Source organism: Eleutherodactylus coqui, chromosome 5, assembly GCF_035609145.1.
Source record: "Eleutherodactylus coqui strain aEleCoq1 chromosome 5, aEleCoq1.hap1, whole genome shotgun sequence".
Lineage (NCBI taxonomy): Eukaryota > Metazoa > Chordata > Amphibia > Anura > Eleutherodactylidae > Eleutherodactylus > Eleutherodactylus coqui.
In genome coordinates this window covers 40,893,299-40,910,215 of record NC_089841.1, presented here as the reverse complement: position 1 = coordinate 40,910,215, position 16,917 = coordinate 40,893,299, and the positions used below count along the sequence as shown (strand labels likewise).

Genomic DNA, 16,917 nt, shown 5'->3' with positions numbered 1-16,917 from the left:
AAGCCCATAGGAAAGGAGGAGGAGCTGTCAACGGGCATTCTAAGCTGAATGTGCCTGCTCTCGTCAGATCGCGGCCGCCAGCCCGCTTGAGGCCTGGCAAGTACCAGTATGGGTGACCGGCTGGGAATCCCAGGTCCCGTTGACTTTTAAGGCCGTGAGTAGGTTTCTTTCCTTTTCGGAGGTGCGTTCGCACTGCAGAAAGCCCATAGGAAAGGAGGAGGAGCTGTCAACGGGCATTCTAAGCTGAATGTGCCTGCTCTCGTCAGATCGCGGCCGCCAGCCAGCTTGAGGCCTGGCAAGTACCAGTATGGGTGACCGGCTGGGAATCCCAGGTCCCGTTGACTTTTAAGGCCGTGAGTAGGTTTCTTTCCTTTTCGGAGGTGCGTTCGCACTGCAGAAAGCCCATAGGAAAGGAGGAGGAGCTGTCAACGGGCATTCTAAGCTGAATGTGCCTGCTCTCGTCAGATCGCGGCCGCCAGCCAGCTTGAGGCCTGGCAAGTACCAGTATGGGTGACCGGCTGGGAATCCCAGGTCCCGTTGACTTTTAAGGCCGTGAGTAGGTTTCTTTCCTTTTCGGAGGTGCGTTCGCACTGCAGAAAGCCCATAGGAAAGGAGGAGGAGCTGTCAACGGGCATTCTAAGCTGAATGTGCCTGCTCTCGTCAGATCGCGGCCGCCAGCCAGCTTGAGGCCTGGCAAGTACCAGTATGGGTGACCGGCTGGGAATCCCAGGTCCCGTTGACTTTTAAGGCCGTGAGTAGGTTTCTTTCCGTTTCGGAGGTGCGTTCGCACTGCAGAAAGCCCATAGGAAAGGAGGAGGAGCTGTCAACGGGCATTCTAAGCTGAATGTGCCTGCTCTCGTCAGATCGCGGCCGCCAGCCAGCTTGAGGCCTGGCAAGTACCAGTATGGGTGACCGGATGGGAATCCCAGGTCCCGTTGACTTTTAAGGCCGTGAGTAGGTTTCTTTTCGTTTCGGAGGTGCGTTCGCACTGCAGAAAGCCCATAGGAAAGGAGGAGGAGCTGTCAACGGGCATTCTAAGCTGAATGTGCCTGCTCTCGTCAGATTGCGGCCGCCAGCCAGCTTGAGGCCTGGCAAGTACCAGTATGGGTGACCGGCTGGGAATCCCAGGTCCCGTTGACTTTTAAGGCCGTGAGTAGGTTTCTTTCCTTTTCGGAGGTGCGTTCGCACTGCAGAAAGCCCATAGGAAAGGAGGAGGAGCTGTCAACGGGCTTTCTAAGCTGAATGTGCCTGCTCTCGTCAGATCGCGGCCGCCAGCCAGCTTGAGGCCTGGCAAGTACCAGTATTCGTGACCGGCTGGGAATCCCAGGTCCCGTTGACTTTTAAGTCCGTGAGTAGGTTTCTTTCCTTTTCGGAGGTGCGTTCGCACTGCAGAAAGCCCATAGGAAAGGAGGAGGAGCTGTCAATGGGCATTCTAAGCTGAATGTGCCTGCTCTCGTCAGATCGCGGCCGCCAGCCAGCTTGAGGCCTGGCAAGTACCAGTATGGGTGACCGGCTGGGAATCCCAGTTCCCGTTGACTTTTAAGGCCGTGAGTAGGTTTCTTTCCTTTTCGGAGGTGCGTTCGCACTGCAGAAAGCCCATAGGAAAGGAGGAGGAGCTGTCAACGGGCATTCTAAGCTGAATGTGCCTGCTCTCGTCAGATCGCGGCCGCCAGCCAGCTTGAGGCCTGGCAAGTACCAGTATGGGTGACCGGCTGGGAATCCCAGGTCCCGTTGACTTTTAAGGCCGTGAGTAGGTTTCTTTCCTTTTCGGAGGTGCGTTCGCACTGCAGAAAGCCCATAGGAAAGGAGGAGGAGCTGTCAACGGGCATTCTAAGCTGAATGTGCCTGCTCTCGTCAGATCGCGGCCGCCAGCCAGCTTGAGGCCTGGCAAGTACCAGTATGGGTGACCGGCTGGGAATCCCAGGTCCCGTTGACTTTTAAGGCCGTGAGTAGGTTTCTTTCCTTTTCGGAGGTGCGTTCGCACTGCAGAAAGCCCATAGGAAAGGAGGAGGAGCTGTCAACGGGCATTCTAAGCTGAATGTGCCTGCTCTCGTCAGATCGCGGCCGCCAGCCAGCTTGAGGCCTGGCAAGTACCAGTATGGGTGACCGGCTGGGAATCCCAGGTCCCGTTGACTTTTAAGGCCGTGAGTAGGTTTCTTTCCTTTTCGGAGGTGCGTTCGCACTGCAGAAAGCCCATAGGAAAGGAGGAGGAGCTGTCAACGGGCATTCGAAGCTGAATGTGCCTGCTCTCGTCAGATCGCGGCCGCCAGCCAGCTTGAGGCCTGGCAAGTACCAGTATGGGTGACCGGCTGGGAATCCCAGGTCCCGTTGACTTTTAAGGCCGTGAGTAGGTTTCTTTCCTTTTCGGAGGTGCGTTCGCACTGCAGAAAGCCCATAGGAAAGGAGGAGGAACTGTCAACGGGCATTCTAAGCTGAATGTGCCTGCTCTCGTCAGATCGCGGCCGCCAGCCAGCTTGAGGCCTGGCAAGTACCAGTATTCGTGACCGGCTGGGAATCCCAGGTCCCGTTGACTTTTAAGGCCGTGAGTAGGTTTCTTTCCTTTGTCGGAGGTGCGTTCGCACTGCAGAAAGCCCATAGGAAAGGAGGAGGAGCTGTCAACGGGCATTCTAAGCTGAATGTGCCTGCTCTCGTCGGATCGCGGCCGCCAGCCAGCTTGAGGCCTGGCAAGTACCAGTATGGGTGACCGGCTGGGAATCCCAGGTCCCGTTGACTTTTAAGGCCGTGAGTAGGTTTCTTTCCTTTTCGGAGGTGCGTTCGCACTGCAGAAAGCCCATAGGAAAGGAGGAGGAGCTGTCAACGGGCATTCTAAGCTGAATGTGCCTGCTCTCGTCAGATCGCGGCCGCCAGCCCGCTTGAGGCCTGGCAAGTACCAGTATGGGTGACCGGCTGGGAATCCCAGGTCCCGTTGACTTTTAAGGCCGTGAGTAGGTTTCTTTCCTTTTCGGAGGTGCGTTCGCACTGCAGAAAGCCCATAGGAAAGGAGGAGGAGCTGTCAACGGGCATTCTAAGCTGAATGTGCCTGCTCTCGTCAGATCGCGGCCGCCAGCCAGCTTGAGGCCTGGCAAGTACCAGTATGGGTGACCGGCTGGGAATCCCAGGTCCCGTTGACTTTTAAGGCCGTGAGTAGGTTTCTTTCCTTTTCGGAGGTGCGTTCGCACTGCAGAAAGCCCATAGGAAAGGAGGAGGAGCTGTCAACGGGCATTCTAAGCTGAATGTGCCTGCTCTCGTCAGATCGCGGCCGCCAGCCAGCTTGAGGCCTGGCAAGTACCAGTATGGGTGACCGGCTGGCAATCCCAGGTCCCGTTGACTTTTAAGGCCGTGAGTAGGTTTCTTTCCTTTTCGGAGGTGCGTTCGCACTGCAGAAAGCCCATAGGAAAGGAGGAGGAACTGTCAACGGGCATTCTAAGCTGAATGTGCCTGCTCTCGTCAGATCGCGGCCGCCAGCCAGCTTGAGGCCTGGCAAGTACCAGTATGGGTGACCGGCTGGGAATCCCAGGTCCCGTTGACTTTTAAGGCCGTGAGTAGGTTTCTTTCCTTTTCGGAGGTGCGTTCGCACTGCAGAAAGCCCATAGGAAAGGAGGAGGAGCTGTCAACGGGCATTCTAAGCTGAATGTGCCTGCTCTCGTCAGATCGCGGCCGCCAGCCAGCTTGAGGCCTGGCAAGTACCAGTATGGGTGACCGGCTGGGAATCCCAGGTCCCGTTGACTTTTAAGGCCGTGAGTAGGTTTCTTTCCTTTTCGGAGGTGCGTTCGCACTGCAGAAAGCCCATAGGAAAGGAGGAGGAGCAGTCAACGGGCATTCTAAGCTGAATGTGCCTGCTCTCGTCAGATCGCGGCCGCCAGCCCGCTTGAGGCCTGGCAAGTACCAGTATGGGTGACCGGCTGGGAATCCCAGGTCCCGTTGACTTTTAAGGCCGTGAGTAGGTTTCTTTCCTTTTCGGAGGTGCGTTCGCACTGCAGAAAGCCCATAGGAAAGGAGGAGGAGCTGTCAACGGGCATTCTAAGCTGAATGTGCCTGCTCTCGTCGGATCGCGGCCGCCAGCCAGCTTGAGGCCTGGCAAGTACCAGTATGGGTGACCGGCTGGGAATCCCAGGTCCCGTTGACTTTTAAGGCCGTGAGTAGGTTTCTTTCCTTTTCGGAGGTGCGTTCGCACTGCAGAAAGCCCATAGGAAAGGAGGAGGAGCAGTCAACGGGCATTCTAAGCTGAATGTGCCTGCTCTCGTCAGATCGCGGCCGCCAGCCCGCTTGAGGCCTGGCAAGTACCAGTATGGGTGACCGGCTGGGAATCCCAGGTCCCGTTGACTTTTAAGGCCGTGAGTAGGTTTCTTTCCTTTTCGGAGGTGCGTTCGCACTGCAGAAAGCCCATAGGAAAGGAGGAGGAGCTGTCAACGGGCATTCTAAGCTGAATGTGCCTGCTCTCGTCGGATCGCGGCCGCCAGCCAGCTTGAGGCCTGGCAAGTACCAGTATGGGTGACCGGCTGGGAATCCCAGGTCCCGTTGACTTTTAAGGCCGTGAGTAGGTTTCTTTCCTTTTCGGAGGTGCGTTCGCACTGCAGAAAGCCCATAGGAAAGGAGGAGGAGCTGTCAATGGGCATTCTAAGCTGAATGTGCCTGCTCTCGTCAGATCGCGGCCGCCAGCAAGCTTGAGGCCTGGCAAGTACCAGTATGGGTGACCGGCTGGGAATCCCAGGTCCCGTTGACTTTTAAGGCCGTGAGTAGGTTTCTTTCCTTTTCGGAGGTGCGTTCGCACTGCAGAAAGCCCATAGGAAAGGAGGAGGAGCTGTCAACGGGCATTCTAAGCTGAATGTGCCTGCTCTCGTCAGATCGCGGCCGCCAGCCAGCTTGAGGCCTGGCAAGTACCAGTATGGGTGACCGGCTGGGAATCCCAGGTCCCGTTGACTTTTAAGGCCGTGAGTAGGTTTCTTTCCTTTTCGGAGGTGCGTTCGCACTGCAGAAAGCCCATAGGAAAGGAGGAGGAGCTGTCAACGGGCATTCTAAGCTGAATGTGCCTGCTCTCGTCAGATCGCGGCCGCCAGCCCGCTTGAGGCCTGGCAAGTACCAGTATGGGTGACCGGCTGGGAATCCCAGGTCCCGTTGACTTTTAAGGCCGTGAGTAGGTTTCTTTCCTTTTCGGAGGTGCGTTCGCACTGCAGAAAGCCCATAGGAAAGGAGGAGGAGCTGTCAACGGGCATTCTAAGCTGAATGTGCCTGCTCTCGTCGGATCGCGGCCGCCAACCAGCTTGAGGCCTGGCAAGTACCAGTATGGGTGACCGGCTGGGAATCCCAGGTCCCGTTGACTTTTAAGGCCGTGAGTAGGTTTCTTTCCTTTTCGGAGGTGCGTTCGCACTGCAGAAAGCCCATAGGAAAGGAGGAGGAGCTGTCAACGGGCATTCTAAGCTGAATGTGCCTGCTCTCGTCGGATCGCGGCCGCCAACCAGCTTGAGGCCTGGCAAGTACCAGTATGGGTGACCGGCTGGGAATCCCAGGTCCCGTTGACTTTTAAGGCCGTGAGTAGGTTTCTTTCCTTTTCGGAGGTGCGTTCGCACTGCAGAAAGCCCATAGGAAAGGAGGAGGAGCTGTCAACGGGCATTCTAAGCTGAATGTGCCTGCTCTCGTCAGATCGCGGCCGCCAGCCAGCTTGAGGCCTGGCAAGTACCAGTATGGGTGACCGGCTGGGAATCCCAGGTCCCGTTGACTTTTAAGGCCGTGAGTAGGTTTCTTTCCTTTTCGGAGGTGCGTTCGCACTGCAGAAAGCCCATAGGAAAGGAGGAGGAGCTGTCAACGGGCACTCTAAGCTGAATGTGCCTGCTCTCGTCAGATCGCGGCCGCCAGCCCGCTTGAGGCCTGGCAAGTACCAGTATGGGTGACCGGCTGGGAATCCCAGGTCCCGTTGACTTTTAAGGCCGTGAGTAGGTTTCTTTCCTTTTCGGAGGTGCGTTCGCACTGCAGAAAGCCCATAGGAAAGGAGGAGGAGCTGTCAACGGGCATTCTAAGCTGAATGTGCCTGCTCTCGTCAGATCGCGGCCGCCAGCCAGCTTGAAGCCTGGCAAGTACCAGTATGGGTGACCGGCTGGGAATCCCAGGTCCCGTTGACTTTTAAGGCCGTGAGTAGGTTTCTTTCCTTTTCGGAGGTGCGTTCGCACTGCAGAAAGCCCATAGGAAAGGAGGAGGAGCTGTCAACGGGCATTCTAAGCTGAATGTGCCTGCTCTCGTCAGATCGCGGCTGCCAGCCAGCTTGAGGCCTGGCAAGTACCAGTATGGGTGACCGGCTGGGAATCCCAGGTCCCGTTGACTTTTAAGTCCGTGAGTAGGTTTCTTTCCTTTTCGGAGGTGCGTTCGCACTGCAGAAAGCCCATAGGAAAGGAGGAGGAGCTGTCAACGGGCATTCTAAGCTGAATGTGCCTGCTCTCGTCAGATCGCGGCCGCCAGCCAGCTTGAGGCCTGGCAAGTACCAGTATGGGTGACCGGCTGGGAATCCCAGGTCCCGTTGACTTTTAAGGCCGTGAGTAGGTTTCTTTCCTTTTCGGAGGTGCGTTCGCACTGCAGAAAGCCCATAGGAAAGGAGGAGGAGCTGTCAACGGGCATTCTAAGCTGAATGTGCCTGCTCTCGTCAGATGGCGGCCGCCAGCCCGCTTGAGGCCTGGTAAGTACCAGTATGGGTGACCGGCTGGGAATCCCAGGTCCCGTTGACTTTTAAGGCCGTGAGTAGGTTTCTTTCCTTTTCGGAGGTGCGTTCGCACTGCAGAAAGCCCATAGGAAAGGAGGAGGAGCTGTCAACGGGCATTCTAAGCTGAATGTGCCTGCTCTCGTCAGATCGCGGCCGCCAGCCCGCTTGAGGCCTGGCAAGTACCAGTATGGGTGACCGGCTGGGAATCCCAGGTCCCGTTGACTTTTAAGGCCGTGAGTAGGTTTCTTTCCTTTTCGGAGGTGCGTTCGCACTGCAGAAAGCCCATAGGAAAGGAGGAGGAGCTGTCAACGGGCATTCTAAGCTGAATGTGCCTGCTCTCGTCAGATCGCGGCCGCCAACCCGCTTGAGGCCTGGCAAGTACCAGTATGGGTGACCGGCTGGGAATCCCAGGTCCCGTTGACTTTTAAGGCCGTGAGTAGGTTTCTTTCCTTTTCGGAGGTGCGTTCGCACTGCAGAAAGCCCATAGGAAAGGAGGAGGAGCTGTCAACTGGCATTCTAAGCTGAATGTGCCTGCTCTCATCAGATCGCGGCCGCCAGCCAGCTTGAGGCCTGGCAAGTACCAGTATGGGTGACCGGCTGGGAATCCCAGGTCCCGTTGACTTTTAAGGCCGTGAGTAGGTTTCTTTCCTTTTCGGAGGTGCGTTCGCACTGCAGAAAGCCCATAGGAAAGGAGGAGGAGCTGTCAACGGGCATTCTAAGCTGAATGTGCCTGCTCTCGTCAGATCGCGGCCGCCAGCCAGCTTGAGGCCTGGCAAGTACCAGTATGGGTGACCGGCTGGGAATCCCAGGTCCCGTTGACTTTTAAGGCCGTGAGTAGGTTTCTTTCCTTTTCGGAGGTGCGTTCGCACTGCAGAAAGCCCATAGGAAAGGAGGAGGAGCTGTCAACGGGCATTCTAAGCTGAATGTGCCTGCTCTCGTCAGATCGCGGCCGCCAGCCCGCTTGAGGCCTGGCAAGTACCAGTATGGGTGACCGGCTGGGAATGCCAGGTCCCGTTGACTTTTAAGGCCGTGAGTAGGTTTCTTTCCTTTTCGGAGGTGCGTTCGCACTGCAGAAAGCCCATAGGAAAGGAGGAGGAGCTGTCAACGGGCATTCTAAGCTGAATGTGCCTGCTCTCGTCAGATCGCGGCCGCCAGCCAGCTTGAGGCCTGGCAAGTACCAGTATGGGTGACCGGCTGGGATTCCCAGGTCACGTTGACTTTTAAGGCCGTGAGTAGGTTTCTTTCCTTTTCGGAGGTGCGTTCGCACTGCAGAAAGCCCATAGGAAAGGAGGAGGAGCTGTCAACGGGCATTCTAAGCTGAATGTGCCTGCTCTCGTCAGATCGCGGCCGCCAGCCAGCTTGAGGCCTGGCAAGTACCAGTATGGGTGACCGGCTGGGAATCCCAGGTCCCGTTGACTTTTAAGGCCGTGAGTAGGTTTCTTTCCTTTTCGGAGGTGCGTTCGCACTGCAGAAAGCCCATAGGAAAGGAGGAGGAGCTGTCAACGGGCATTCTAAGCTGAATGTGCCTGCTCTCGTCAGATCGCGGCCGCCAGCCAGCTTGAGGCCTGGCAAGTACCAGTATGGGTGACCGGCTGGGAATCCCAGGTCCCGTTGACTTTTAAGGCCGTGAGTAGGTTTCTTTCCTTTTCGGAGGTGCGTTCGCACTGCAGAAAGCCCATAGGAAAGGAGGAGGAGCTGTCAACGGGCATTCTAAGCTGAATGTGCCTGCTCTCGTCAGATCGCGGCCGCCAGCCAGCTTGAGGCTTGGCAAGTACCAGTATGGGTGACCGGCTGGGAATCCCAGGTCCCGTTGACTTTTAAGGCCGTGAGTAGGTTTCTTTCCTTTTCGGAGGTGCGTTCGCACTGCAGAAAGCCCATAGGAAAGGAGGAGGAGCTGTCAACGGGCATTCTAAGCTGAATGTGCCTGCTCTCGTCAGATCGCGGCCGCCAGCCAGCTTGAGGCCTGGCAAGTACCAGTATGGGTGACCGGCTGGGAATCCCAGGTCCCGTTGACTTTTAAGGCCGTGAGTAGGTTTCTTTCCTTTTCGGAGGTGCGTTCGCACTGCAGAAAGCCCATAGGAAAGGAGGAGGAGCTGTCAACAGGCATTCTAAGCTGAATGTGCCTGCTCTCGTCAGATCGCGGCCGCCAGCCAGCTTGAGGCCTGGCAAGTACCAGTATGGGTGACCGGCTGGGAATCCCAGGTCCCGTTGACTTTTAAGGCCGTGAGTAGGTTTCTTTCCTTTTCGGAGGTGCGTTCGCACTGCAGAAAGCCCATAGGAAAGGAGGAGGAGCCGTCAACGGGCATTCTAAGCTGAATGTGCCTGCTCTCGTCAGATCGCGGCCGCCAGCCAGCTTGAGGCCTGGCAAGTACCAGTATGGGTGACCGGCTGGGAATCCCAGGTCCCGTTGACTTTTAAGGCCGTGAGTAGGTTTCTTTCCTTTTCGGAGGTGCGTTCGCACTGCAGAAAGCCCATAGGAAAGGAGGAGGAGCTGTCAGCGGGCATTCTAAGCTGAATGTGCCTGCTCTCGTCAGATCGCGGCCACCAGCCAGCTTGAGGCCTGGCAAGTACCAGTATGGGTGACCGGCTGGGAATCCCAGGTCCCGTTGACTTTTAAGGCCGTGAGTAGGTTTCTTTCCTTTTCGGAGGTGCGTTCGCACTGCAGAAAGCCCATAGGAAAGGAGGAGGAGCTGTCAACGGGCATTCTAAGCTGAATGTGCCTGCTCTCGTCAGATCGCGGCCACCAGCTTGAGGCCTGGCAAGTACCAGTATGGGTGACCGGCTGGGAATCCCAGGTCCCGTTGACTTTTAAGGCCGTGAGTAGGTTTCTTTCCTTTTCGGAGGTGCGTTCGCACTGCAGAAAGCCCATAGGAAAGGAGGAGGAGCTGTCAACGGGCATTCTAAGCTGAATGTGCCTGCTCTCGTCAGATCGCGGCCGCCAGCCAGCTTGAGGCCTGGCAAGTACCAGTATGGGTGACCGGCTGGGAATCCCAGGTCCCGTTGACTTTTAAGGCCGTGAGTAGGTTTCTTTCCTTTTCGGAGGTGCGTTCGCACTGCAGAAAGCCCATAGGAAAGGAGGAGGAGCTGTCAACGGGCATTCTAAGCTGAATGTGCCTGCTCTCGTCAGATCGCGGCCGCCAGCCAGCTTGAGGCCTGGCAAGTACCAGTATGGGTGACCGGCTGGGAATCCCAGGTCCCGTTGACTTTTAAGGCCGTGAGTAGGTTTCTTTCCTTTTCGGAGGTGCGTTCGCACTGCAGAAAGCCCATAGGAAAGGAGGAGGAGCTGTCAACGGGCATTCTAAGCTGAATGTGCCTGCTCTTGTCAGATCGCGGCCGCCAGCCAGCTTGAGGCCTGTCAAGTACCAGTATGGGTGACCGGCTGGGAATCCCAGGTCCCGTTGACTTTTAAGGCCGTGAGTAGGTTTCTTTCCTTTTCGGAGGTGCGTTCGCACTGCAGAAAGCCCATAGGAAAGGAGGAGGAGCTGTCAACGGGCATTCTAAGCTGAATGTGCCTGCTCTCGTCAGATCGCGGCCGCCAGCCAGCTTGAGGCCTGGCAAGTACCAGTATGGGTGACCGGCTGGGAATCCCACGTCCCGTTGACTTTTAAGGCCGTGAGTAGGTTTCTTTAATTTTCGGAGGTGCGTTCGCACTGCAGAAAGCCCATAGGAAAGGAGGAGGATCCGTCAACGGGCATTCTAAGCTGAATGTGCCTGCTCTCGTCAGATCGCGGCCGCCAGCCAGCTTGAGGCCTGGCAAGTACCAGTATGGGTGACCGGCTGGGAATCCCAGGTCCCGTTGACTTTTAAGGCCGTGAGTAGGTTTCTTTCCGTTTCGGAGGTGCGTTCGCACTGCAGAAAGCCCATAGGAAAGGAGGAGGAGCTGTCAACGGGCATTCTAAGCTGAATGTGCCTGCTCTCGTCAGATCTCGGCCGCCAGCCAGCTTGAGGCCTGGCAAGTACCAGTATGGGTGACCGGCTGGGAATCCCAGGTCCTGTTGACTTTTAAGGCCGTGAGTAGGTTTCTTTCCTTTTCGGAGGTGCGTTCGCACTGCAGAAAGCCCATAGGAAAGGAGGAGGAGCTGTCAACGGGCATTCTAAGCTGAATGTGCCTGCTCTCGTCAGATCGCGGCCGCCAGCCAGCTTGAGGCCTGGCAAGTACCAGTATGGGTGACCGGCTGGGAATCCCAGGTCCCGTTGACTTTTAAGGCCGTGAGTAGGTTTCTTTCCTTTTCGGAGGTGCGTTCGCACTGCAGAAAGCCCATAGGAAAGGAGGAGGAGCTGTCAACGGGCATTCTAAGCTGAATGTGCCTGCTCTCGTCAGATCGCGGCCGCCAGCCAGCTTGAGGCCTGGCAAGTACCAGTATGGGTGACCGGCTGGGAATCCCAGGTCCCGTTGACTTTTAAGGCCGTGAGTAGGTTTCTTTCCTTTTCGGAGGTGCGTTCGCACTGCAGAAAGCCCATAGGAAAGGAGGAGGAGCTGTCAACGGGCATTCTAAGCTGAATGTGCCTGCTCTCGTCAGATCGCGGCCGCCAGCCAGCTTGAGGCCTGGCAAGTACCAGTATGGGTGACCGGCTGGGAATCCCAGGTCCCGTTGACTTTTAAGGCCGTGAGTAGGTTTCTTTCCTTTTCGGAGGTGCGTTCGCACTGCAGAAAGCCCATAGGAAAGGAGGAGGAGCTGTCAACGGGCATTCTAAGCTGAATGTGCCTGCTCTCGTCAGATCGCGGCCGCCAGCCAGCTTGAGGCCTGGCAAGTACCAGTATGGGTGACCGGCTGGGAATCCCAGGTCCCGTTGACTTTTAAGGCCGTGAGTAGGTTTCTTTCCTTTTCGGAGGTGCGTTCGCACTGCAGAAAGCCCATAGGAAAGGAGGAGGAGCTGTCAACGGGCATTCTAAGCTGAATGTGCCTGCTCTCGTCAGGTCGCGGCCACCAGCCAGCTTGAGGCCTGGCAAGTACCAGTATGGGTGACCGGCTGGGAATCCCAGGTCCCGTTGACTTTTAAGGCCGTGAGTAGGTTTCTTTCCTTTTCGGAGGTGTTTTCGCACTGCAGAAAGCCCATAGGAAAGGAGGAGGAGCTGTCAACGGGCATTCTAAGCTGAATGTGCCTGCTCTCGTCAGATCGCGGCCGCCAGCCCGCTTGAGGCCTGGCAAGTACCAGTATGGGTGACCGGCTGGAAATCCCAGGTCCCGTTGACTTTTAAGGCCGTGAGTAGGTTTCTTTCCTTTTCGGAGGTGCGTTCGCACTGCAGAAAGCCCATAGGAAAGGAGGAGGAGCTGTCAACGGGCATTCTAAGCTGAATGTGCCTGCTCTCGTCAGGTCGCGGCCACCAGCCAGCTTGAGGCCTGGCAAGTACCAGTATGGGTGACCGGCTGGGAATCCCAGGTCCCGTTGACTTTTAAGGCCGTGAGTAGGTTTCTTTCCTTTTCGGAGGTGTTTTCGCACTGCAGAAAGCCCATAGGAAAGGAGGAGGAGCTGTCAACGGGCATTCTAAGTTGAATGTGCCTGCTCTCGTCAGATCGCGGCCACCAGCCAGCTTGAGGCCTGGCAAGTACCAGTATGGGTGACCGGCTGGGAATCCCAGGTCCCGTTGACTTTTAAGGCCGTGAGTAGGTTTCTTTCCTTTTCGGAGGTGCGTTCGCACTGCAGAAAGCCCATAGGAAAGGAGGAGGAGCTGTCAACGGGCATTCTAAGCTGAATGTGCCTGCTCTCGTCAGATCGCGGCTGCCAGCCAGCTTGAGGCCTGGCAAGTACCAGTATGGGTGACCGACTGGGAATCCCAGGTCCCGTTGACTTTTAAGGCCGTGAGTAGGTTTCTTTCCTTTTCGGAGGTGCGTTCGCACTGCAGAAAGCCCATAGGAAAGGAGGAGGAGCTGTCAACGGGCATTCTAAGCTGAATGTGCCTGCTCTCGTCAGATCGCGGCCGCCAGCCAGCTTGAGGCCTGGCAAGTACCAGTATGGGTGACCGGCTGGGAATCCCAGGTCCCGTTGACTTTTAAGGCCGTGAGTAGGTTTCTTTCCTTTTCGGAGGTGCGTTCGCACTGCAGAAAGCCCATAGGAAAGGAGGAGGAGCTGTCAACAGGCATTCTAAGCTGAATGTGCCTGCTCTCGTCAGATCGCGGCCGCCAGCCCGCTTGAGGCCTGGCAAGTACCAGTATGGGTGACCGGCTGGGAATCCCAGGTCCCGTTGACTTTTAAGGCCGTGAGTAGGTTTCTTTCCTTTTCGGAGGTGCGTTCGCACTGCAGAAAGCCCATAGGAAAGGAGGAGGAGCTGTCAACGGGCATTCTAAGCTGAATGTGCCTGCTCTCGTCAGATCGCGGCCGCCAGCCAGCTTGAGGCCTGGCAAGTACCAGTATGGGTGACCGGCTGGGAATCCCAGGTCCCGTTGACTTTTAAGGCCGTGAGTAGGTTTCTTTCCTTTTCGGAGGTGCGTTCGCACTGCAGAAAGCCCATAGGAAAGGAGGAGGAGCTGTCAACGGGCATTCTAAGCTGAATGTGCCTGCTCTCGTCAGATCGCGGCCGCCAGCCAGCTTGAGGCCTGGCAAGTACCAGTATGGGTGACCGGCTGGGAATCCCAGGTCCCGTTGACTTTTAAGGCCGTGAGTAGGTTTCTTTCCTTTTCGGAGGTGCGTTCGCACTGCAGAAAGCCCATAGGAAAGGAGGAGGAGCTGTCAACGGGCATTCTAAGCTGAATGTGCCTGCTCTCGTCAGATCGCGGCCGCCAGCCAGCTTGAGGCCTGGCAAGTACCAGTATGGGTGACCGGCTGGGAATCCCAGGTCCCGTTGACTTTTAAGGTCGTGAGTAGGTTTCTTTCCTTTTCGGAGGTGCGTTCGCACTGCAGAAAGCCCATAGGAAAGGAGGAGGAGCTGTCAACGGGCATTCTAAGCTGAATGTGCCTGCTCTCGTCAGATCGCGGCCGCCAGCCAGCTTGAGGCCTGTCAAGTACCAGTATGGGTGACCGGCTGGGAATCCCAGGTCCCGTTGACTTTTAAGGCCGTGAGTAGGTTTATTTCCTTTTCGGAGGTGCGTTCGCACTGCAGAAAGCCCATAGGAAAGGAGGAGGAGCTGTCAACGGGCATTCTAAGCTGAATGTGCCTGCTCTCGTCAGATCGCGGCCGCCAGCCAGCTTGAGGCCTGGCAAGTACCAGTATGGGTGACCGGCTGGGAATCCCAGGTCCCGTTGACTTTTAAGGCCGTGTGTAGGTTTCTTTCCTTTTCGGAGGTGCGTTCGCACTGCAGAAAGCCCATAGGAAAGGAGTAGGAGCTGTCAACGGGCATTCTAAGCTGAATGTGCCTGCTCTCGTCAGATCGCGGCCACCAGCCAGCTTGAGGCCTGGCAAGTACCAGTATGGGTGACCGGCTGGGAATCCCAGGTCCCGTTGACTTTTAAGGCCGTGAGTAGGTTTCTTTCCTTTTCGGAGGTGCGTTCGCACTGCAGAAAGCCCATAGGAAAGGAGGAGGAGCTGTCAACGGGCATTCTAAGCTGAATGTGCCTGCTCTCGTCAGATCGCGGCCGCCAGCCAGCTTGAGGCCTGGCAAGTACCAGTATGGGTGACCGGCTGGGAATCCCAGGTCCCGTTGACTTTTAAGGCCGTGAGTAGGTTTCTTTCCTTTTCGGAGGTGCGTTCGCACTGCAGAAAGCCCATAGGAAAGGAGGAGGAGCTGTCAACGGGCATTCTAAGCTGAATGTGCCTGCTCTCGTCAGATCGCGGCCGCCAGCCAGCTTGAGGCCTAGTAAGTACCAGTATGGGTGACCGGCTGGGAATCCCAGGTCCCGTTGACTTTTAAGGCCGTGAGTAGGTTTCTTTCCTTTTCGGAGGTGCGTTCGCACTGCAGAAAGCCCATAGGAAAGGAGGAGGAGCTGTCAACGGGCATTCTAAGCTGAAAGTGCCTGCTCTCGTCAGATCGCGGCCGCCAGCCAGCTTGAGGCCTGTCAAGTACCAGTATGGGTGACCGGCTGGGAATCCCAGGTCCCGTTGACTTTTAAGGCCGTGAGTAGGTTTCTTTCCTTTTCGGAGGTGCGTTCGCACTGCAGAAAGCCCATAGGAAAGGAGGAGGAGCTGTCAACGGGCATTCTAAGCTGAATGTGCCTGCTCTCGTCAGATCGCGGCCGCCAGCCAGCTTGAGGCCTGGCAAGTACCAGTATGGGTGACCGGCTGGGAATCCCAGGTCCCGTTGACTTTTAAGGCCGTGAGTAGGTTTCTTTCCTTTTCGGAGGTGCGTTCGCACTGCAGAAAGCCCATAGGAAAGGAGGAGGAGCTGTCAACGGGCATTCTAAGCTGAATGTGCCTGCTCTCGTCAGATCGCGGCCGCCAGCCAGCTTGAGGCCTGGCAAGTACCAGTATGGGTGACCGGCTGGGAATCCCAGGTCCCGTTGACTTTTAAGGCCGTGAGTAGGTTTCTTTCCTTTTCGGAGGTGCGTTCGCACTGCAGAAAGCCCATAGGAAAGGAGGAGGAGCTGTCAACGGGCATTCTAAGCTGAATGTGCCTGCTCTCGTCAGATCACGGCCGCCAGTCAGCTTGAGGCCTAGTAAGTACCAGTATGGGTGACCGGCTGGGAATCCCAGGTCCCGTTGACTTTTAAGGCCGTGAGTAGGTTTCTTTCCTTTTCGGAGGTGCGTTCGCACTGCAGAAAGCCCATAGGAAAGGAGGAGGAGCTGTCAACGGGCATTCTAAGCTGAATGTGCCTGCTCTCGTCAGATCGCGGCCGCCAGCCAGCTTGAGGCCTGTCAAGTACCAGTATGGGTGACCGGCTGGGAATCCCAGGTCCCGTTGACTTTTAAGGCCGTGAGTAGGTTTCTTTCCTTTTCGGAGGTGCGTTCGCACTGCAGAAAGCCCATAGGAAAGGAGGAGGAGCTGTCAACGGGCATTCTAAGCTGAATGTGCCTGCTCTCGTCAGATCGCGGCCGCCAGCCAGCTTGAGGCCTGGCAAGTACCAGTATGGGTGACCGGCTGGGAATCCCAGGTCCCGTTGACTTTTAAGGCCGTGAGTAGGTTTCTTTCGTTTTCGGAGGTGCGTTCGCACTGCAGAAAGCCCATAGGAAAGGAGGAGGAGCTGTCAACGGGCATTCTAAGCTGAATGTGCCTGCTCTCGTCAGATCGCGGCCGCCAGCCAGCTTGAGGCCTAGTAAGTACCAGTATGGGTGACCGGCTGGGAATCCCAGGTCCCGTTGACTTTTAAGGCCGTGAGTAGGTTTCTTTCCTTTTCGGAGGTGCGTTCGCACTGCAGAAAGCCCATAGGAAAGGAGGAGGAGCTGTCAACGGGCATTCTAAGCTGAATGTGCCTGCTCTCGTCAGATCGCGGCCGCCAGCCAGCTTGAGGCCTGTCAAGTACCAGTATGGGTGACCGGCTGGGAATCCCAGGTCCCGTTGACTTTTAAGGCCGTGAGTAGGTTTCTTTCCTTTTCGGAGGTGCGTTCGCACTGCAGAAAGCCCATAGGAAAGGAGGAGGAGCTGTCAACGGGCATTCTAAGCTGAATGTGCCTGCTCTCGTCAGATCGCGGCCGCCAGCCAGCTTGAGGCCTGGCAAGTACCAGTATGGGTGACCGGCTGGGAATCCCAGGTCCCGTTGACTTTTAAGGCCGTGAGTAGGTTTCTTTCCTTTTCGGAGGTGCGTTCGCACTGCAGAAAGCCCATAGGAAAGGAGGAGGAGCTGTCAACGGGCATTCTAAGCTGAATGTGCCTGCTCTCGTCAGATCGCGGCCGCCAGCCAGCTTGAGGCCTGGCAAGTACCAGTATGGGTGACCGGCTGGGAATCCCAGGTCCCGTTGACTTTTAAGGCCGTGAGTAGGTTTCTTTCCTTTTCGGAGGTGCGTTCGCACTGCAGAAAGCCCATAGGAAAGGAGGAGGAGCTGTCAACGGGCATTCTAAGCTGAATGTGCCTGCTCTCGTCAGATCGCGGCCGCCAGCCAGCTTGAGGCCTGGCAAGTACCAGTATGGGTGACCGGCTGGGAATCCCAGGTCCCGTTGACTTTTAAGGCCGTGAGTAGGTTTCTTTCCTTTTCGGAGGTGCGTTCGCACTGCAGAAAGCCCATAGGAAAGGAGGAGGAGCTGTCAACGGGCATTCTAAGCTGAATGTGCCTGCTCTCGTCAGATCGTGGCCGCCAGCCAGCTTGAGGCCTGGCAAGTACCAGTATGGGTGACCGGCTGGGAATCCCAGGTCCCGTTGACTTTTAAGGCCGTGAGTAGGTTTCTTTCCTTTTCGGAGGTGCGTTCGCACTGCAGAAAGCC

At 56.6% G+C, this 16,917-nt stretch overlaps 79 pseudogenes; all 79 read left to right on the top strand.

Annotated features, from left to right (window-relative positions):
- The first annotated feature begins 26 nt into the window (after positions 1-26).
- LOC136630398 (5S ribosomal RNA) lies at positions 27-145 on the top strand (annotated as a pseudogene).
- An 80-nt stretch (positions 146-225) lies between these two features.
- Positions 226-344, top strand: LOC136629258 (5S ribosomal RNA; annotated as a pseudogene).
- Positions 345-424: 80 nt separating this feature from the next.
- On the top strand, positions 425-543 carry LOC136629257 (5S ribosomal RNA; annotated as a pseudogene).
- Positions 544-623: 80 nt separating this feature from the next.
- LOC136629256 (5S ribosomal RNA) lies at positions 624-742 on the top strand (annotated as a pseudogene).
- An 80-nt stretch (positions 743-822) lies between these two features.
- Positions 823-941, top strand: LOC136629784 (5S ribosomal RNA; annotated as a pseudogene).
- An 80-nt stretch (positions 942-1,021) lies between these two features.
- Positions 1,022-1,140, top strand: LOC136630250 (5S ribosomal RNA; annotated as a pseudogene).
- Positions 1,141-1,419: 279 nt separating this feature from the next.
- LOC136630865 (5S ribosomal RNA) lies at positions 1,420-1,538 on the top strand (annotated as a pseudogene).
- Positions 1,539-1,618: 80 nt separating this feature from the next.
- LOC136629255 (5S ribosomal RNA) lies at positions 1,619-1,737 on the top strand (annotated as a pseudogene).
- Positions 1,738-1,817: 80 nt separating this feature from the next.
- On the top strand, positions 1,818-1,936 carry LOC136629253 (5S ribosomal RNA; annotated as a pseudogene).
- Positions 1,937-2,016: 80 nt separating this feature from the next.
- Positions 2,017-2,135, top strand: LOC136629251 (5S ribosomal RNA; annotated as a pseudogene).
- An 80-nt stretch (positions 2,136-2,215) lies between these two features.
- Positions 2,216-2,334, top strand: LOC136630501 (5S ribosomal RNA; annotated as a pseudogene).
- A 280-nt stretch (positions 2,335-2,614) lies between these two features.
- Positions 2,615-2,733, top strand: LOC136629928 (5S ribosomal RNA; annotated as a pseudogene).
- An 80-nt stretch (positions 2,734-2,813) lies between these two features.
- LOC136630397 (5S ribosomal RNA) lies at positions 2,814-2,932 on the top strand (annotated as a pseudogene).
- An 80-nt stretch (positions 2,933-3,012) lies between these two features.
- LOC136629250 (5S ribosomal RNA) lies at positions 3,013-3,131 on the top strand (annotated as a pseudogene).
- An 80-nt stretch (positions 3,132-3,211) lies between these two features.
- On the top strand, positions 3,212-3,330 carry LOC136630774 (5S ribosomal RNA; annotated as a pseudogene).
- Positions 3,331-3,410: 80 nt separating this feature from the next.
- On the top strand, positions 3,411-3,529 carry LOC136629249 (5S ribosomal RNA; annotated as a pseudogene).
- Positions 3,530-3,609: 80 nt separating this feature from the next.
- Positions 3,610-3,728, top strand: LOC136629248 (5S ribosomal RNA; annotated as a pseudogene).
- Positions 3,729-3,808: 80 nt separating this feature from the next.
- On the top strand, positions 3,809-3,927 carry LOC136630396 (5S ribosomal RNA; annotated as a pseudogene).
- Positions 3,928-4,007: 80 nt separating this feature from the next.
- Positions 4,008-4,126, top strand: LOC136629927 (5S ribosomal RNA; annotated as a pseudogene).
- An 80-nt stretch (positions 4,127-4,206) lies between these two features.
- LOC136630395 (5S ribosomal RNA) lies at positions 4,207-4,325 on the top strand (annotated as a pseudogene).
- Positions 4,326-4,405: 80 nt separating this feature from the next.
- On the top strand, positions 4,406-4,524 carry LOC136629924 (5S ribosomal RNA; annotated as a pseudogene).
- An 80-nt stretch (positions 4,525-4,604) lies between these two features.
- Positions 4,605-4,723, top strand: LOC136630721 (5S ribosomal RNA; annotated as a pseudogene).
- An 80-nt stretch (positions 4,724-4,803) lies between these two features.
- On the top strand, positions 4,804-4,922 carry LOC136631300 (5S ribosomal RNA; annotated as a pseudogene).
- Positions 4,923-5,002: 80 nt separating this feature from the next.
- LOC136630394 (5S ribosomal RNA) lies at positions 5,003-5,121 on the top strand (annotated as a pseudogene).
- Positions 5,122-5,201: 80 nt separating this feature from the next.
- LOC136629424 (5S ribosomal RNA) lies at positions 5,202-5,320 on the top strand (annotated as a pseudogene).
- Positions 5,321-5,400: 80 nt separating this feature from the next.
- On the top strand, positions 5,401-5,519 carry LOC136629308 (5S ribosomal RNA; annotated as a pseudogene).
- An 80-nt stretch (positions 5,520-5,599) lies between these two features.
- Positions 5,600-5,718, top strand: LOC136631299 (5S ribosomal RNA; annotated as a pseudogene).
- Positions 5,719-5,798: 80 nt separating this feature from the next.
- Positions 5,799-5,917, top strand: LOC136630819 (5S ribosomal RNA; annotated as a pseudogene).
- An 80-nt stretch (positions 5,918-5,997) lies between these two features.
- Positions 5,998-6,116, top strand: LOC136630594 (5S ribosomal RNA; annotated as a pseudogene).
- An 80-nt stretch (positions 6,117-6,196) lies between these two features.
- On the top strand, positions 6,197-6,315 carry LOC136629771 (5S ribosomal RNA; annotated as a pseudogene).
- An 80-nt stretch (positions 6,316-6,395) lies between these two features.
- Positions 6,396-6,514, top strand: LOC136631298 (5S ribosomal RNA; annotated as a pseudogene).
- Positions 6,515-6,793: 279 nt separating this feature from the next.
- Positions 6,794-6,912, top strand: LOC136630393 (5S ribosomal RNA; annotated as a pseudogene).
- Positions 6,913-6,992: 80 nt separating this feature from the next.
- LOC136630251 (5S ribosomal RNA) lies at positions 6,993-7,111 on the top strand (annotated as a pseudogene).
- Positions 7,112-7,191: 80 nt separating this feature from the next.
- On the top strand, positions 7,192-7,310 carry LOC136630464 (5S ribosomal RNA; annotated as a pseudogene).
- An 80-nt stretch (positions 7,311-7,390) lies between these two features.
- On the top strand, positions 7,391-7,509 carry LOC136631297 (5S ribosomal RNA; annotated as a pseudogene).
- An 80-nt stretch (positions 7,510-7,589) lies between these two features.
- Positions 7,590-7,708, top strand: LOC136630587 (5S ribosomal RNA; annotated as a pseudogene).
- A 279-nt stretch (positions 7,709-7,987) lies between these two features.
- LOC136631296 (5S ribosomal RNA) lies at positions 7,988-8,106 on the top strand (annotated as a pseudogene).
- Positions 8,107-8,186: 80 nt separating this feature from the next.
- LOC136631294 (5S ribosomal RNA) lies at positions 8,187-8,305 on the top strand (annotated as a pseudogene).
- An 80-nt stretch (positions 8,306-8,385) lies between these two features.
- Positions 8,386-8,504, top strand: LOC136629977 (5S ribosomal RNA; annotated as a pseudogene).
- An 80-nt stretch (positions 8,505-8,584) lies between these two features.
- LOC136631293 (5S ribosomal RNA) lies at positions 8,585-8,703 on the top strand (annotated as a pseudogene).
- Positions 8,704-8,783: 80 nt separating this feature from the next.
- Positions 8,784-8,902, top strand: LOC136630547 (5S ribosomal RNA; annotated as a pseudogene).
- Positions 8,903-8,982: 80 nt separating this feature from the next.
- On the top strand, positions 8,983-9,101 carry LOC136631292 (5S ribosomal RNA; annotated as a pseudogene).
- Positions 9,102-9,181: 80 nt separating this feature from the next.
- Positions 9,182-9,300, top strand: LOC136629860 (5S ribosomal RNA; annotated as a pseudogene).
- Positions 9,301-9,380: 80 nt separating this feature from the next.
- Positions 9,381-9,495, top strand: LOC136630123 (5S ribosomal RNA; annotated as a pseudogene).
- Positions 9,496-9,575: 80 nt separating this feature from the next.
- LOC136631290 (5S ribosomal RNA) lies at positions 9,576-9,694 on the top strand (annotated as a pseudogene).
- An 80-nt stretch (positions 9,695-9,774) lies between these two features.
- LOC136631289 (5S ribosomal RNA) lies at positions 9,775-9,893 on the top strand (annotated as a pseudogene).
- An 80-nt stretch (positions 9,894-9,973) lies between these two features.
- LOC136630820 (5S ribosomal RNA) lies at positions 9,974-10,092 on the top strand (annotated as a pseudogene).
- An 80-nt stretch (positions 10,093-10,172) lies between these two features.
- On the top strand, positions 10,173-10,291 carry LOC136630674 (5S ribosomal RNA; annotated as a pseudogene).
- Positions 10,292-10,371: 80 nt separating this feature from the next.
- On the top strand, positions 10,372-10,490 carry LOC136631288 (5S ribosomal RNA; annotated as a pseudogene).
- Positions 10,491-10,570: 80 nt separating this feature from the next.
- LOC136630513 (5S ribosomal RNA) lies at positions 10,571-10,689 on the top strand (annotated as a pseudogene).
- Positions 10,690-10,769: 80 nt separating this feature from the next.
- On the top strand, positions 10,770-10,888 carry LOC136631287 (5S ribosomal RNA; annotated as a pseudogene).
- An 80-nt stretch (positions 10,889-10,968) lies between these two features.
- LOC136631286 (5S ribosomal RNA) lies at positions 10,969-11,087 on the top strand (annotated as a pseudogene).
- Positions 11,088-11,167: 80 nt separating this feature from the next.
- Positions 11,168-11,286, top strand: LOC136631285 (5S ribosomal RNA; annotated as a pseudogene).
- Positions 11,287-11,366: 80 nt separating this feature from the next.
- On the top strand, positions 11,367-11,485 carry LOC136631284 (5S ribosomal RNA; annotated as a pseudogene).
- Positions 11,486-11,565: 80 nt separating this feature from the next.
- On the top strand, positions 11,566-11,684 carry LOC136630010 (5S ribosomal RNA; annotated as a pseudogene).
- Positions 11,685-11,963: 279 nt separating this feature from the next.
- Positions 11,964-12,082, top strand: LOC136630009 (5S ribosomal RNA; annotated as a pseudogene).
- Positions 12,083-12,162: 80 nt separating this feature from the next.
- Positions 12,163-12,281, top strand: LOC136629842 (5S ribosomal RNA; annotated as a pseudogene).
- An 80-nt stretch (positions 12,282-12,361) lies between these two features.
- Positions 12,362-12,480, top strand: LOC136629724 (5S ribosomal RNA; annotated as a pseudogene).
- An 80-nt stretch (positions 12,481-12,560) lies between these two features.
- On the top strand, positions 12,561-12,679 carry LOC136630927 (5S ribosomal RNA; annotated as a pseudogene).
- Positions 12,680-12,958: 279 nt separating this feature from the next.
- LOC136631282 (5S ribosomal RNA) lies at positions 12,959-13,077 on the top strand (annotated as a pseudogene).
- Positions 13,078-13,157: 80 nt separating this feature from the next.
- On the top strand, positions 13,158-13,276 carry LOC136631281 (5S ribosomal RNA; annotated as a pseudogene).
- An 80-nt stretch (positions 13,277-13,356) lies between these two features.
- LOC136631280 (5S ribosomal RNA) lies at positions 13,357-13,475 on the top strand (annotated as a pseudogene).
- An 80-nt stretch (positions 13,476-13,555) lies between these two features.
- LOC136630002 (5S ribosomal RNA) lies at positions 13,556-13,674 on the top strand (annotated as a pseudogene).
- Positions 13,675-13,754: 80 nt separating this feature from the next.
- On the top strand, positions 13,755-13,873 carry LOC136631279 (5S ribosomal RNA; annotated as a pseudogene).
- An 80-nt stretch (positions 13,874-13,953) lies between these two features.
- Positions 13,954-14,072, top strand: LOC136630884 (5S ribosomal RNA; annotated as a pseudogene).
- An 80-nt stretch (positions 14,073-14,152) lies between these two features.
- On the top strand, positions 14,153-14,271 carry LOC136631278 (5S ribosomal RNA; annotated as a pseudogene).
- Positions 14,272-14,351: 80 nt separating this feature from the next.
- Positions 14,352-14,470, top strand: LOC136630125 (5S ribosomal RNA; annotated as a pseudogene).
- Positions 14,471-14,550: 80 nt separating this feature from the next.
- On the top strand, positions 14,551-14,669 carry LOC136629861 (5S ribosomal RNA; annotated as a pseudogene).
- Positions 14,670-14,749: 80 nt separating this feature from the next.
- LOC136631277 (5S ribosomal RNA) lies at positions 14,750-14,868 on the top strand (annotated as a pseudogene).
- Positions 14,869-14,948: 80 nt separating this feature from the next.
- Positions 14,949-15,067, top strand: LOC136631276 (5S ribosomal RNA; annotated as a pseudogene).
- An 80-nt stretch (positions 15,068-15,147) lies between these two features.
- LOC136630857 (5S ribosomal RNA) lies at positions 15,148-15,266 on the top strand (annotated as a pseudogene).
- An 80-nt stretch (positions 15,267-15,346) lies between these two features.
- Positions 15,347-15,465, top strand: LOC136630001 (5S ribosomal RNA; annotated as a pseudogene).
- An 80-nt stretch (positions 15,466-15,545) lies between these two features.
- On the top strand, positions 15,546-15,664 carry LOC136631275 (5S ribosomal RNA; annotated as a pseudogene).
- An 80-nt stretch (positions 15,665-15,744) lies between these two features.
- On the top strand, positions 15,745-15,863 carry LOC136630124 (5S ribosomal RNA; annotated as a pseudogene).
- Positions 15,864-15,943: 80 nt separating this feature from the next.
- Positions 15,944-16,062, top strand: LOC136630000 (5S ribosomal RNA; annotated as a pseudogene).
- An 80-nt stretch (positions 16,063-16,142) lies between these two features.
- LOC136631274 (5S ribosomal RNA) lies at positions 16,143-16,261 on the top strand (annotated as a pseudogene).
- An 80-nt stretch (positions 16,262-16,341) lies between these two features.
- Positions 16,342-16,460, top strand: LOC136631273 (5S ribosomal RNA; annotated as a pseudogene).
- An 80-nt stretch (positions 16,461-16,540) lies between these two features.
- Positions 16,541-16,659, top strand: LOC136631271 (5S ribosomal RNA; annotated as a pseudogene).
- Positions 16,660-16,739: 80 nt separating this feature from the next.
- Positions 16,740-16,858, top strand: LOC136630217 (5S ribosomal RNA; annotated as a pseudogene).
- Positions 16,859-16,917: the final 59 nt, after the last annotated feature.